Source organism: Phocoena phocoena, chromosome 21 (assembly GCF_963924675.1).
Source record: "Phocoena phocoena chromosome 21, mPhoPho1.1, whole genome shotgun sequence".
In the NCBI taxonomy this organism is placed as follows: Eukaryota; Metazoa; Chordata; class Mammalia; order Artiodactyla; family Phocoenidae; genus Phocoena; species Phocoena phocoena.
This window is the reverse complement of record NC_089239.1, coordinates 3,655,448-3,666,645: the sequence shown is the minus strand read 5'-3', so window position 1 is coordinate 3,666,645 and position 11,198 is coordinate 3,655,448.

The following is an 11,198-nucleotide window of genomic DNA, read 5'->3' as shown; positions in this document are numbered from 1 at the left end:
CTAATTTTTACAAATTCACACAACCTTCTCCAGAGTTTCCAGAGCCACAAAAGCTTTTAAAGAGAAAAGGGAACACAATTCTTTGAAATCGAAGGAAAACAGTGCCAATCATCTCTCTCAGTGGGTTCCAACTACCGTATGTGATATCACAGGCTATATATTTCAATCATAGTAATTGCTGTATTTTGGCAAATCATCATGTATCTTTGGCTTCTTTCTTCCTCTGGAAGTTCTTCGGTTAAGAACAGCTGCCAAAGCAAAAAGATGGGTGCTTATCAGTGAGCTGCTTCTCACAGAAGAAAAATAGCATTGTGGCTGAGGAAAACCTATGTCAGTACATCTACCGATCTTATCCTGTAAGAACTGAAGTATATTTCTCATTGCTAAAGCCCCTGGGGACAGCCCTGAATGCACAGCTTTGAACACGAGTGGAATACTTGGGTGAATATTAAAATAATACTTTTAGAATGGAGCTAGAATTTTTTTTAAAAGTCCCTCCCTCTTTTGCCTTTCTGAGAGCATGACCTTAACTCTAGATCAAGGATCAGCAAATATTTCCTGTAGGAGCCAAATAGCAAATATTTTAAAAAATTTTATTATATTGAAGTATAGCTGATTTACAATGTTGTGTTACTTTCTGCTGTTCAGCAAAGTGATTCAGTTATACTTTTTATTATTTTTCATTATGGTTCATCACAGGATATTGAATATAGTTCCCTGTGCTATACAGTAGGACCTTGTTGTTTATCCATTATCTATGCAATAGTTTGCATCTGCTAATCCCAAACCCCCAATCAATCTGTCCCCCACACCCCACGTCTGTTCTCTATGTCTGTGAGTCTGTTTCTGTTTCGCAGATAAGTTCATTTGTGCCGTATTTTAGATTTCACATATAAGTGATATCATATGGTATTTGTCTTTCTCTTTCTGATTTACTTCACTTAAGTAGGATAATCTCTAGGTCTATCCATGTTGCTGCAAACGGCATTATTTAATTCTTTTTTATGGCTGAGTAGTATTCCATTGTAGATATATAGCACATCTTCTTTATCCATTCATCTGTCGACAGACATTTAGGTTGTTTCCAAAGTCTTGGCTCAAACGGCAAATATTTTAGTCTTTGTGGGCCATACCGTTGATCTTACAAGTATGCGACTCTGCCACGGTAGTGCAAAAGCAGCCAGACAATACATAGAGGAATGAGCATATTTGATTCCAATTCAACTTGATTTATGGACATCTAAATAAAGGCTACATTAGTTATTCACAAAACACAGACCTCATATTTACTCTGCACAACCAAACTACAGCATGAGTTAAAATTCATAGGTCCACTATACTGTTTACAATGGATGTTTCCTCAAATATAGTCTGATTCTTAATAGTTAGAAACTTTTGATTCAATTTGTGAAGCCACATCCAACAGGTACCTACTGTATAGCACAAAGAACTATACTCAATATTTTGTAATAACCTATAAGGGAAAAGAACTTGAAAAAGAAATATAAATATATATGTATGATTGAATATATATGTATAACTGAAAGTAACAACGTCGTGAAGCAACATATTTCAATTTAAAAAATCTGTGAAGCCTCAGGATTAGAGATTCATACTGAGCCTATATTTTCACCATAATTTGAAAAGTGACGTGTAAAGGTTAAGAACATAGATTTTAGAGTCAGTCAGATGTGAATTCAAATCCAGCCTCTGCAGCTTTCTTAGCTGTTTGATATTAGGTAAATGGAAGAACACTTCTCCATGTTTCTTCACTTGTATAATAGGCAAATGGTTTGTTTGAAAGATTAAAAGAAATAATGCATATCATACCCTCAACACCGTGTTCAGTAAGTGCTCAATAGATGTTAACTCATTATTTGGTTAAGTCATTAATAAGTAACAATTTTTATTTGTATCCATGTGGAAAAATCATCCATGTCATTGGGATTCAATAGCTCATTTCAGTGACTATATACCATTTTGTAATTAGGAAAAGCGCCCTAATGTAATGTCATATTTGTTTAATTGGGAAGCCCTGTGATTAATTTGATGTAACAGATCAATTATACAGTGAGCGCCCCGACGTGTGTACTTAGATGCTTTGGCGCTCTGACTACCTTCCCAAACTGTGAGTTAATGGTACTTGTTATCCATGTATACTGTTTAAATTAATATTTATTAAAACATTTTTAAAAAGAGCTCAGGCACCTTATGGAGAGCTCCAAATCTCATTAGTGTTCAAATGCAATTTTAAAGTGATTTATAAACGTTTTTTTCTTTTTTTGGATAATACATGGTGCATAGGACAAAATCCAAAAGGTACAAAAGACTATATTGTGAGAAGGAAGTTTTCATTTCCCCACTACATGCTCTGGTTCCACAGTGCTCTCCTAAGAAGATGCAGGATTTGACTGGTGGCGCAGTGGTTAAGAATCTGCCTGCCAATGCAGGGGACACGGGTTCGAGCCCTGGTCCGGAAAGATCCCATAGGCCGCGGAGCAACTGAGCGTGTGCGCTACAACTACTGAGCCTGCGCTCTAGAGCCCGCGAGCCACAACGACTGAGCCCGTGTGCTGCAACTACTGAAGCCAGAGCGCCTAGAGACCGTGCTGCGCATTGAGAAGCCACGGCAATGAGAAGCCCAAGAACTGCAACAAAGAGTAGCTCCTGCTCGGGGCAACTATGGAAAGCCCACGCGCAGCAAGGAAGATCCAATTCAGCCAAAAAAAGAGAGAGAGAGATGCAAACACGTGCAGGTGCACAGGAGTGTATGTGTACACACAGGTACACGTAACACTCACGCTGTTCTGCACTTGCTTTATTACTTGAAACATACGGGACACCCCCATAAGCTCTGCATATGGAACTGCCCTTTGATTTTTAAATGGCCGCTTAATATTTCATCAGAGGGATGTGTCCCACACTATTTAACCAGCCCCCAGGGACGGACTTTTAGGTTGTCTCCAATTGTTTGCTGTTAATAAGGAAACGTGCCATGCTTCCTTGGAACTTTTAACCTTCTTTACACCGTGATTTTGTTCTTCTTTTTCTTCCAGCATGATTGCGAAGTGATTCTGTGGGGCTTTCCCGAGGCCCCTGGCCCCAGGCCTCAGCTAGTACTGGTGGGGTTCCCAGGCCTTCCCCACTAGCCTCCCGTGCACCTGCCGGCCCACGCCCCGGGATGTGTGCGCACGCGCGCCGGCTGTGTTACCCACCCCCTCTGTGTGTGTGTGTGTGTGTACCGGCTGTGTTAACAACCCCTCTGTGTGTGTGTGTGTGTGTGTGAGCGCGCGCGCCGGCTGTGTTAGCAACCCCACGTGTGTGGGCGCGCGTGCCAGCTGTGTTACCAAACGTGTGTGTGCGCGCGCCCACGCCGGCTGTGTTACCAACCCCTCCGTGTGTGTGTGTGCGCACGCGCGCCGACTGTGTTACCAACCCCGTGTGTGTGCGCGTGCGCGCGTGTGCCAGCTGTGTTACCAACCCCATCTCCGTGTGTGTGTGTGTGTGTGTGCGCGCGCGCACACGTGTCCCCCGCTGATCGGCGCACGCCCGCGTGGGAGGGGTCAGTGCGGGCTCGAGCCGAGTCCCGGCTGCGTCGCGACCCGCGGTCTGCGGTCCCGGCCTGAGACTCCCGCGGACGCCGCAGCCACGGTCCCCAGCCCTCCCGAGGTGTTTAAAGGTGTCTACCAGAAACAGGCGCAGCCCGGGCAGCCCGCCTCCGGAACAATGGGTCCTTTCAGCCTCCCCTTAGATGGATGGCCCGTCACCATGACAACCACCATTGTGGGAAGTCGGAGCTGTCCCGGCCCCCGACGCTCCCCGGCGCCCCTCCCCCGCTCCCCGCCGTATGGTGTGTGTGGCACTGGCAGCTGTTGTCCAAAGAAGGCACCTCTTTGTCTCCAGGGGATGAAAGACATTTGGTTTCCATCGCCCCCCCTTTCTCTCCGTCGACCCCGCTCCCCGCGCCCCGGCCCCAGAAGGTGCCCCCGGTCCCCGCCCATAGCTTGGGTCTAAATTTCCTCTCGGATTGGCTCTTCCCAGAGCATTCCTGCCTTTATCTCGAACTCTCTGAGTCCCCAGAAGTCCCACTCTCGAGTGGTGTCCAAACTGAGGCAACTCACTTTAGGCATCTCGGGTGCTTTTTCCAACTCTGGTCCCGGGGTCCCGGCGCCAGCCCGGCTCCCCTCAGACCCAACAGCACCACCTTCCGTAGCCGAGAGCTCATTACCGGATCCGGCCCGGCTGCGCGGATGCTCTCGGCGCCAAGGTTGGGAGTTGAGTCTGTTCGTGCGTGGCACTAAGGGCTAGTTGGTTAACTGTCGGACCTCAAACTGCTGGACGCCTTCTGGCCAAAGAAGAGGCCACGCGGTAACAATATGACCTGTATTGTGATCAGAATTCTAACTTAAATGGATTATTAAACCATTTTTTAAAGTTTTGTATGACTTTTCATGAATACCTAAATATGATTTCCTTTATTTTGCCTCTGGAGGAACTTTATAAAAATTAAGTTTAAAAACGAGAAAAAAAAATCTTTGGCTGACAGTGCGTCTGGGATTTCGAGTTGGAAGAGTATTGCTCCCGGACCTCTAATCTGCCCCAGAGACCTTAAAATTGGAACAGATGGTGTTTTCCAGACCTATCTGCAAAGAAAAAAGGTTACAATGATGAGAGGAAAAGCAGGATCGAGGAGGCGGGATATTGTGAGGAGAAAAATGCAGAAGCTGGTTGGTGATTGCCAGTGTGGACAGGAAGAAAGAGAGAGCAAAACTGGGTGTATTGAACTATTATGGAGATAAAAACACGCTTTAGGATTCTGTGTGGGTAAAAAAAATAATCAGAGTAGTCATAAAATTTTATCTGATACTCAAAGGGTAGACGCTGTAGAGGGAGAAATGTGAGGATAACGGTTCCAGATCTCATTAAGTCTTTCTACTGTTGTTTTTTTCTTTTTGAATACATTGAAGATTTAGAAGGACATTTGAAAAACTTCGGGAATGTTAAAAGTATGACAAGTGTAAGGGAAAGGAAGTTCAGCAGGTGACTGACAAGAGGTGCATTTTTCTGGTCTTTGCTTCCAGTTACCAACAATAACTTTTGGTAAACAGGAAGCAGCCACGCCTGGCACACAGGAAACAAGTGTTTGCAAAACAAGGGTCTGTTTTGTTTTGTTTTGTTTTCTCTGAGAATCATTTTTATCTAAATAACTACCTGGAAAATAATAAATATGTTACTCTGAAAACTTTTGTTCATAATCCAAGCTCCTTTTCCCCCCATCACTGCTGAATAAATTTTGCTGGAAATTCTGTCGAGTTTCCTGTGAGATTTTATGAATATTTCCCCAGTGATTTCAAATGAGAGTCATAATAAAGTGTCACAATTTGAAACTCTAGTTATTTAATTTCATGGGTTTTAGAAAGTCTTTAAGATTGTTAGTAACAAGTAAAAGCAATTTTCCCATGGTTATATCTGTCATCATTTGATTTTATTAAAGTTACACATGGAACTATGTAGAAATGTGCTCTCTGGAGTTCAGGGGCCACTGTGGGGATTAAAACTGAGGCCAAGCGGACAGAACTCCAGGGTTCCAATCCCTGGTCATCCAGAGCAGCTCTGCTTTATTAGTTTTCTACATAAACTTTCATTTGTCTAAAAGATTTCACAGCTAAAAAAGAAAGAAAAAAAGACCACCGTTACAAAAGAAATTTAGAGTTGAAAAGATCTTGGAGATAATTTAGTTCAATCCTCTCATTTTACAGATAAGGACATTGAGATCCAAGGAGTTCATCTAGATAGCCTGCCCAAGATCAAGCCATCTGTTTGTGGCTATTTATGACCCTGTGACCATTTGCCTTTCCTCCAACCCTTTCAGACCAGAGCTGGCCACGTTACCCCTTCCCTGGCTGTCACTTACTGAACCTTCTTGTTACTATGGATGTGTTTTTTGGTCTTATCTTAATCTTGCAGAGATTAAATAAAAACTGTCTTGTGGAGCTTTCCTGTTTTCTAGTCTGCCTTGCCTAAGGCCTTCAATTCCAGACTTTATTTAAAATATCCAGTCTATTCATTGATTGGAGCTGCTATTCACTCCCACTGGCTGTCCACAGGCTGCGAGTTGTCTATCCAATATCCATTCTCCTGTCTTCCTTATAAACAGAGTCCCATTTTGGGGGTGGAGGTAGTAATGTACCCAGGTAAAAACACTCCTGGGACCGGGGTTGGGGGGCGGGAAGGATAAATTAGGAGTTTAGGATTAACAGATACACTACTATAGATCAAATAAGTAAACAATGACACCTACTGTATAGCACTATAGCAATATAGGGAACTATATTCAATATCTTGTAATAACCTATAATGGAAAAGAATCTGAAAAAGAACATATATATATATATATATATGAACATATATATGAATCACTTTACACCTGAAACACTGTAAATCAGCTATACTTCAATTTTTAAAAAACACAAAAAGACCCTAAAAACAGCAACAATAACACACACACACAAAGTAAAAAGCAAACAAAACAAAACAAAACAAAACATTCCCGGGACTTCTTTTAGCTTACTTCTGAGCAATAGAGTGCAAGTGGGACTTCAGGAAAAGCTCATTAAAGGCAAGTGACTCCAGTGACTCATGCCCATTTGCTCTTTGTCTTTTCTCCTTCTTTCTGCCTGGAATATAGCTTGATGACTGGAGCAACAGCAACAATATTGTGAGCATGAGGGTGAACGCTCCACCCTAGAAATGGTGGAATGGGGCAAGCTAAGGGAAGCCTGATGTGAAGCTGCCATTCCAGCCCTGGATCTCCTACTTCTTGACTTCTCATAATGGGAGAGAAAAATAAATCCCTATCTTATTTAAGTTAGTGTTATTTGGGTTTTCTTTTACATGAAGCTGAACATAATCTCCACTGGCTCTCATTTAGGATAAGAACAAAGTAGGAATTCAGTTTTACTGAATGATCCTTTTTTGAACACTAGTTGCTCATATAGTACTTACATACACCATCACAGGGCATACAGGATAATAATAATTCATTCACTTACTCATATAATGAAACAATCTCCTCCCTGTATTCCCTACCCCTGGCTACATACGTGCATGTCTCTTGTCCAGAAGCTAGGTCCATGTGTTGTAAGACCTAAAATTTCAAGTGCTGTCTTGACATCTTTGAGCATCACAGGGCCCAAAGTCCTCTCCAGATATGTCCCCACCAGCAGGAAATTCTCCCTGCCTGACGAATTCCCCTACAGCTGGACCTGCACTCCATGCAGTCCTCAAATTATTGGATTTTGCCTCCTTGTCGGTTCTCAAAATTATTCAAGCAAGCCAATCACGTACCGCTGTAGAAACCAAGGGTCATCCCACCCTCTTGTCACTACAAGGTTCAATCCCACTGCCCCTGTCGCTTCACTCTATTCCAGGGTGTGGCCCCCATGTGGCCCTGCGTGCTGTGCGATGTCCCCTTTCTCCAGGCTGTGAGCCTTTGTCGCTCATAAACTGCTGTCAGGGTCATCTGCCCAGTGTTGGGTGTCATGTGTTTGGCCATCTCATACTATTAAGGGCAGGGTGAATAGGAGGTGCTCAGACATTCCATTTCTTCAACAAACATTTATCGAGACTTCTTGGGTGCCAGGAACTATGCTAGACTAGGGCTATAAGGGTAAACAAGACGGATACAGCAAGACACACATACTCTAGGGAGGGAGACAGACAAAGAAAAAGGCAACAGAGAAATGAATGCAGTCATCACGGGTTGCGATAGGTGTTATAAAGAATAGACAGAGAGGGCTTCCCTGGTGGCGCAGTGGTTGAGAGTCCGCCTACCAATGCAGGGGACATGGGTTCGAGCACTGGTCCGGGAAGATCCCACATGCTGCTGAGCAACTAAGCCCGTGCGCCACAACTACTGAGCCTGCGCTCTAGAGCCTGTGAGCCACAACTGCTGAGGCCCACGTGCCTAGAGCCCGTGCTCCGCAACAAGAGAAGCCACCACAGTGAGAAGCCCGTGCACCGCAAGTGTAGCCCCTGCTCGCCGCAAATAGAGAAAAGCCTGCGTGCAGCGACGAAGACCCAATGCAGCCATAAATAAATAAATGTATAAGGAAATAAATAAATAAATAAAATTTATATTAAAAAAAGAATAGGCAGAGAATAGCCTAGGGTAGCAGAGGAAGAGGGAGATGGGGGTGGATTTACATAAGGCGATAGTGGAAGACTCTGAGAAGGCGATCTAGGAAGACCTCAAGGAAGAAAAGGAGCTAGCTACAGAAGACCAGGGGAAGAGCTTTTCAAGCAGAGGAAACAACATAGTCTAGGGCCTAGAAAGCAGGGTGTGTCGGGGATGAGGAATGGCAAGAGATTCAGCTGGAGACCCAGGAGGGGATAAGATAACAGAGGTGTGCCTTAGTCAATTTCTGCTGCTATAACAAAAATACCACCGGCTCAGCCGCTTAAACAACAGACATTTATTTCCCACCACTCTGCAGCCTGGGAAGTTCAAGATCAAGGTGCCAGCAGATCTGGTGTCTAGTGAGGACCCGCTTCCTGTTTCAGAAGACGGCTGTCTTTTCTCTGTGTCCTCACGTGGCAGAAGGGGCCAGGTTGGTCTCTGGGGTCTCTTTTCTAAGCGATCCACTCATGAGGGCTGCACACTCACGTCCTAACCACCTCCCAAAGGCCCTACCTCCCACTGTCTCATTGGGCATTTGGATTTCACACACAGGTTTTGAGGGGATGCAAACCTTTAGCCTATAGCAAGGCGGTAAATGCATTTGGATTGAAAGCCGCGGAAGGCATTGAAGGCATCTGAGCTGCAGGTAACTATTTAGAGCTTGAAGAGCTCACTTTCACTGCTGTAAAAAAAAAGAATTCAAGGGGTGAGTGTGGAACTGGGAGACCAGTCTGGAGGTGGTTTAGAGTCGTTCAGGCCGTGGTGGACTGGACTAGGGTGGAGCTGAGAGAAGAAAGATTCCTGACATACTTTAGAGATAGAATCCACATGGCTTGCTTCTGGATCTGTTGGGGCATGAGGGTAATGGCGGAGTTAAGGATGATCAAGGGTACAGAAGGTCCCCTCCAACTGAACCTTCAAGTTGTGAACTTTCAAAGATGCAAACTTGTGTTCGCATGTCCAATCACTTAAGTTAGTTCACGCGTCTGGCGTACCTTGTCACACGCGTGCATCCTCTACAAGTGGTTGTGCTTTTGCTCACTTTACTGTACCGTACTGTATAGAGTCCAGTAGCACAGTATCTTTATTTCAAGCCCAATATGTCTGGAAGCAAGCATAAAAGCAGCAGTGATGTAGCTGGTACTACTGTACTTTTCAAGGTACTATACTGTAAGATTAAAAATATTTTCTTTATTTTTTGTGTTTCTTTGCTTTTTATGTATTATGTGCACAAAAACGATTATAAACCTATTACAGTACAGCACTATATAGCCGATTGTGTTAATCGGGTACCTAAGCTAACTTCGCTGGACTCACGAACAAATTGGACTTGCAAACACGCTCTCGGAACCGAACTCATTCGTATGTAGGGGACTTAGTGTATCGGTTTGAGTAGTTAAATGGATAGTGCTGTCGTTTACTAAGATGGGGAAAACTGGAGCTGGAGTAGGGCTGGAGGAAGGAACAGATTTGGGAGGGAAACTCGAGAGTTCCTTTTTGCCCTATTAAGATGTCTGTAAGGCAGGCCCCTAAGTGGAGAAGTCAAGTGGGCAATTGGATATGTGCGTCTGGAGGTCTGTCAAAAGTTTGAGATTGGATGCATAAAATCAAGAGTACATCATTCAGGAACTTCCCTGGTGGCTCAGTGGTTAAGAATCTGCCTGCCAAGAGGGTGGGAGAGAGACAAAAGAGAGGAGGAGATATGGGGATATATGTATATGTGTAGCTGATTCACTTTGTTATAAAGCAGAAACTAACACACCATTGTAAAACAATTATACTCCAATAAAGATGTGAAAAAAAAGAATCTGCCTGGCAATGCAGGGGACATGAGTTCGAGCCCTGGTCCGGAAGATCCCCCATGCAGCAGAGCAAATAAGCCCGTGCGCCACAACTACTGAGCCTGCGAGCCGCAACTATTGGAGCCCGCACGCCTAGAGCCCGTGTTCCGCAATGAGAAGCCCGCACACTGCAACGAAAAGTAGCCCCCGCTCGCCGCAACTAGAGAAAGCCCGTGCACAGCAATGAAGACCCAACACAGCCAAAAATAAATAAATAAATTTTTTAAAAAAATGAGTACATCATTCAAAGTGGGCTTACACTCATGAGATCATCTAGACAGGTAGGCAGAGAATGGAGGAGGGTCTCGTAAGAAGCCGTAGAAGAAGGCCCGGACCCCAGAGGTGCGAGTGGGGCCTCACAGTTGGGTGTTCCTGGGATTACTTATGTAGGGAAGGGGCCATTTGGTGCGATGATTCCTTCCCCCAGGAGATGCAAATCAGTGGGCTCCTGGGGCCGCGGGGAGAGGGATGCTTGTCTTCTTGTCACGCATTGTTTGGGTCTCAGTAACTAAAGAGGGCTTTGCTGGGGCTCCCAGGTACGAGGAGTGACAGAGAACCTCTGCCCCCTGGAAGCAGGTGTGCATCCCGAGATACCCCAATGATGTCACATCTTGTGAGCTGCATTATTGGTTGCATGTTACTCTTTCTGCTCATCCCCGTTATTATCCCCAAATATTTAGACGTGCTTTGCCTGTGTCCATCTAGTCTCAGCTCTGCTATGGGAAATTAATCAAAAACTAGTGTGTCTACCCTGGTGCTGAAGAGTTGGGGACACGGAGCCTCCCAAGCTCGGCATGGTGGGGACAGCAGCCAGCAGTGGGAGGTCCCTAAGACAGAAAGGGGTCTCTTGTTCCAGAGCAGGGGTGTCAAGTTCAAGCTCTCCTCTCCACAGGGACAGGCTCATTCTACAGCCAGGCTTAAAGAAACCTGTTTTGATTTTTTTTAGCGGAATCTGGGCTTTTCTTTAGAGTTTTTTTCCCCACATTTGATTGTAAGGTCCATGAAACCACACTTTAATTGTCTTTGCCCCCTCAGTGTCCAGGTGGTAGTAGGCCCTCCATAACTGTTAGTTTCATAGGTGAATGAATGTATATAAGCATTGAGCTATGTACCCTGTCATCCTCAAAGAGTTCACAGTTCAGTGATGGGGACCAGATTTGTACACGACATATGGCAGA